Consider the following 5,731-nt stretch of genomic DNA (forward strand, 5'->3'; position numbering starts at 1 on the left):
TTAGATCTGCTGCGGCCAGTGAAATGGCAATCTCCCCACAAATGTGATGTTTCGGCACAGAAAGTAAGGCCTTGAACAATTAGTGTTTCGGTGGATGGCGGCTGCCGTGTACCCTTGGTGCAGACTGGCAACATTCGTAAAAAAGATAGTTGGCTTATGACCATATAGGTTAGAATAGCCTCCTCCCGTGCGGTGACCATCATGGATGTCTCTCGTTATGTTGTTCGGGAGGGCTCACACCCTGAGCGCAAAGCGTGGAGCTTCTGGGATGCGGACCAGTTCTTCCGCCTGCGTTACGAGGTATGCATGTAAGCAGGCCAGACGGCGGCTCCCCGCCGGTGTTTTTCTCAGGCACAAGTACTAGTAAGATGAGCTTCTCGTAACTCCATAAACGTGTTGGTCATCACGAGATAAAGTATACGCTGGTTCGACGTTGTTATGGCGAGGTCGAGTTCTCTCTTGTAGACCTTGCACAGAAGTAAATTCAAGGTACGCTCATCGCGTATGCGTAAGCGTAGATAGGGAACCAAATATAAAATTAGACTAATGGCAAATGCGTTAGCCCACCACCAGGCGTCTTTCCATCGTAGTCCGCTCCCCCCCCCCCCATTTTTTTATAATGACTACCCTACGAACCATCCGGCCCATCTAGTCACCAACCTTACGTATTGCGTGTGGGTAGTGTAGCGAAGACAGCGGTGTGGAAAGCTCACAACTGCAATATGGGCCCACCGCCAAGACACCGCAATGAGAATTCGCAAAACTGATGAAATACGCGAGCGTCGGCAGCAATCCGAAGCCAGCACAATCATTGATCCAGAGGTGGCGGTAGCGGCGAGGGCTCGCAGAGCCGAAGCAAAAGCGGGCTAGTCGACAAGTGGATTCCCTAGTGAGAGCGAGCGAAGGAGCGGCGGCAAGCAAGTGGTGGCAGGAGAACCTAGAATCGGAGCGGGAAGCAGTAGTCAAGAGTCGGCGCCACCAACCTGTTGTTGGTGGCGCTGATGTGCGCTTTGAGCACAGACTGATTGTTTCATATGTGAGGTTTAACGTCCCAAACCGCCATGTGATTATGAGGGACTCCGTAGTGGAGGGTCTTAGAAATTTCGGCCACCTTGGGTTCCTTAACGTGCACCCAAATTTGAACTCATGGGCCAAGAGCATTTTCGCCTCCATGAAAAATGCAGCCGCCGCAGCCAGGATTTGATCTTGCGACCTGAAGATCAGCAGCAGTGTACTTTAGCCACTAGACCACTGCGGCTGGGCGCTTCAAGCGCGACCTCCCCGATTGCTCGTTCAGCCACAGCTGTAAGGTATACGACCAATTGTGGTTGGACAACAACCTCATCACCATCATCTCCATTCGCCACAACCAGTCCCGTGCCAACGCTACGAAAATGCTCCAACGAGAGTGCCATGTCATCGGCACCACGCTGACTGACTGCAGTGAGCACCGCGTATGCTCCACGTGTTAGGACACTTTGGTAGCTGAAATGTTCTGGCAAGGAGTGTAACGCATGGGTACAGTTACCCTACAAAGCCAGACCATCTGCCGGTGCTGAAGACAGTCGAACAATGCCTGATAGCTACACAGCTACCCCTCATGAGCATCAGGCGTTTGACTCTTGGCGGCGTCTAGTATGGTAATAAGGGCAAGTTGTCAACATGGCCATCAACGTGCCCAACATCACAACATAAAAATACACAATGTAAAGCTACTTAAGCCATCCGCCCTTCCTCTCCATCCCCCAAGCATGGTTGCGCCAAAGGACATATATATATATATATATATATATATATATATATATATATATATATATATATATATATATATATATATATATATATATATATATATATATATATATATATATAAAATTTTTCATTCATTTCACCACACAGTTGTAAAGAAGACATGAAATACCATTCACCTGACAGAAACTAAACGAACAATATCTGGGACTTTACTACAAATGAAATCTGTGTAGAAACTGTAGCAGTTGTATAACTGGTTGGACTCTATCTATGCCAGGAGTTCTACCGAGTACGGCCACATGAGTTCGTACAAATTTTACCTTCAACACTTGACACTGCCTTTCCTGTCTGTTTCGACGAGCTCTGGCTGAGAAGTTTGAGGTGAACACGAGAGTCTGTCTTCGGAACGAAATCTGTCCGCCTGTCGTTGAGACGTGAAAAACAAGTAAAAAAGGTGTCGCAACCACCATATTGTCACAAGGACACAGGCACGCAGGCACAAAACAGGGCGTTTACTTTCGGTGCCAAAAGCCCCACGCAGTGCCATTGGAATGGCGAGGAGAAAAGTTTCCTTGCAGCTCTCAAGATTTCTCTTGCAGAGAACATTGTTCCGCAGGCAATACGATGTCAATACTTGTGAGAGTGGGCGTGGTATCATAATGTCTTCTCTTCGAAGATGCCGGATGACAGGAAGTAGTTCAGTGTCCTCACCTTGAAATTAAGCCATCCGCACCACATCGACATTGCCAAGAAATGGTAAATCTTGTTCAGTGTCGGATGGCGTCGGGAAAATAGGAGCACGAGACAGGCAGTCGGCATCTGTGTGCTTATGTCCTGATCGGTATACCACCGTTGTGTCACAATCTTGAAGGCTGAGGCTGTAGCGGGCGAGGCGGCCTGATGCATCCCGTAAAATCGCAAGCCAACAGAGCGAATGGTGGTCACTGACCGCTCGAAATGCCCGACCGTATAGGTTGGGTCGCAACTTGCTAATGGCCCGAATGACTGCTAGGCACTCTTTTTCGGTGGTAGAGTAGTTAGGCTCTGCTTTTGTGAGACAGTGGCTCGCGTAAGCGATCACATGCTCTGCGCCGTCCTGCAATTTAACTAGAATAGCTACAATTCCAACGTTACTGGCGTCTATGTGAATCTCAGTGTCGGTAGTGTCGTCAAAATGTGCCAGCACTGGAGCTGTCTGTTGTCGATTGCGTAGTTTTACGAACACTTTTTCTTGTGTTGTTCTTCCGTCCATACGAAGGGCACGTTTGACCTTGTCAGTCTTGTGAGAGGTCCCGCAATTTTCGGAAATTCTTGGACAAAACAGCGGTAGTAGGCAGAGTACGAGGAATCACTGTGGAGAATCACTGTGGAGAAGCAGTCCAAGAATTCCGTCACAAGGCTTAGAAGCCGCTCTTTGCATGAATCTGGCAAGTCTGGATTAAAGTGAATGCGGCTTCCCAGGTCAGCACAAGCTTTTGCATCTGGTGAAGTCGTATCTAATGTGCCGACATCGGAAAAGTGGGCGATTTTGCTGAGGAAAATGACATTAGTGCTTTACGGGTTGTGGTGAAACTCATTGCTGAAATTGGTCAGCCGAACTCTAGAGTGTTTATTCTCTAATAGAACAAGGCCTCGGGCTAGCTATGAAGATGTTTCGTTTTAGCAGCGGCGGGATATTTGCCTCTGCTATACTTCCATAGTCGCTGAATTCATCAAAAACGTCGCAGGTTACCAAGGTTAACACGCCACTCTTCGGCGATAACGTGACGTCATCGTCGACAATTTTCAAATTATTGACGTAACTGTCGTGAGAGTTGCGTGCTAAAACGTGTGCCGTGGAAAAGGTCACCTGCGACTCTTGCAAGTCAATCATAGCTCGATTATCGTGCAGAAAGTCCAGTCCGAGAATCAGGTCCCTCGAACAACTCGGCAGTATTACAATATCTCCGAGATACGTAAATCCATGAATATTGACTCGCGCTGTGAATCGTCCCACCGGAGTGGGACGATATGACCTCCTGCCGTACGTATCTGGGAGCCAGCCCACTGGGTAGAAACCTTCTTCAGCCTGCAGGCAAGACCCATGTTCAAAGCGAAAGTGCCAATTAGCGCCTTTACTCCTTCGTAATCCACAGTTACCGCAAACGTTGATGTTAACACTCTTCGTACCACGTTTGACTGCGTCTGTACATCTTTTTCTGCTGTCGCTGTCGTCGTAGCGGAGGATCTTTCGTAGAGTCAGTGTCAGACGCCTCACCTCCGGACGTCGCTGAACTCAGTTTGCCCGACTTGCAGGACTGGGTGAGCGGCGCCTCGGAGCACCACGTGAATAGGCAGGGCTCGGTGACCTGTAGCGAGCAGGCGACGACGTGCGGACCTCGTGCGACCGGTGTTTTATATTGCGAGGATTCGAGATGAAGCTCTATTTCCAGTGGTCGCTCGCCAGGTCATGGACGATGAGCATTAGGCGAAAATCCGTGGAGACCCACACGGCGGTATGGACATGTTCGGTAGATGTGTCCGGCTTCCCCGCAGTGGAAACAAAGGGGTCGGTGATCGGGTGTACGCCAGATGTCACTATTCCTTGGTCGTGCTTCGGCGATCAACAGCAGTCTGCGAGGACGGAAGCCTACCTCCATTTGCTGAGCGTGTCACTCACATGGGTAAAACATGCTGGGTAAATTGCACGATGAAGGACGTCACACTGTTTCTGCGTAGCTCATTTCGACGCATTGCCGCTGTTTTGGCACCAGGGACTATCGGGGAGCGTGAACGGCTTGCCGTAGCTTGGCGCGTACGATATCTGCAGCGGAGAGCTGCTCTACAGGCGAAGCAGTCACCTGCATCTTTTGTAGCTCCTTTTTGATGAGAGCTCTAATGAGCTCGCACAACGCACTGATGGCAATGCCGAGAGTGACAGAAGTGACCTCACTTGGATGTACACTACGGTTAGAGTGCCTGACACGCTGTTGAAGAACCCTCTCCATTGCAGTGGCTTCCTCAAGGAACTCCGCAAGTGTTGCAGGCGAGTTTCGAATTAGGCCGACAGAAATCGCTTGTTTAACACCCCACAATAAGTGGCTAACTTTCTTTAACTCAGTCAGAGAGGGCTCTGCACGCCTGAAAAGCTGATCTATGTGCTCTATGTAGGTCGTCAACCTTCGTCAGGACCTTTAGCCCTTGCCTCTTTAGCATGATCCACTGTCTTTTGGCTGCCCTCTCGGCAAAGGCTTTGAAGAATTGCCGGTGAAACTCATGCCATGACCTAAGCGTCGCTTCGTGGTTCTTAAACCACGTTTTCGTGGAGTCGCCGAGAAAGCAGTACACATAGCGTAGCTCACGCTCTAGGGTCCAATCGTTGATGACGGTGACCTGGTCGAAATGTTCGAGCCAGTCGTCGGCATCTTCAAGAGCGGCTCCGTGAATTGTCTTTGGCGTCTTCGGTTAGTTGGCAACCAGGTGCGCTGGTGCTGGGTGGTGACGTTAGGGGGTGTTTGGTTCATAGTCCTCTGATGTTCAAACAGCAAACCATGCGGTGGCTCGAGTACCTGGAGATGACGACTAGAACGTACGTGCACAGGGGTTAGCTCGGCTGAGCTACTCGATGGGCTTGCGTCAGGGGTGCTGTCTGGTGAACGTATAATCTACTATACCCCGCACTGCCACCAGAAATGGTCACAAGGACACAGGGACACAGTCGCAATACAGGGCGTTAACTTTAGGTACCAAAGGCTAAAAGCGCGAACACCAGAGCATGCGCCCACAGAAATACTTCGTTATCCTCCTCAGAGGCTCGCCACTATAGTTGCCAGCCTACCTTGCATCAATATGATGATGAAAAACGTCGTAATGGCAGGCTCCCAAATTTCAAATCCCTAGACTTCTTTAGCACCCACCTGAATCAAAGTACATGGGCCTCAAGCATTTTCGCTTCCACAAAAAATGCGGCTGGTGCGGCTGAGATTTGATCGCGCGATCT

Source organism: Rhipicephalus microplus, chromosome 8, assembly GCF_043290135.1.
Source record: "Rhipicephalus microplus isolate Deutch F79 chromosome 8, USDA_Rmic, whole genome shotgun sequence".
Lineage (NCBI taxonomy): Eukaryota > Metazoa > Arthropoda > Arachnida > Ixodida > Ixodidae > Rhipicephalus > Rhipicephalus microplus.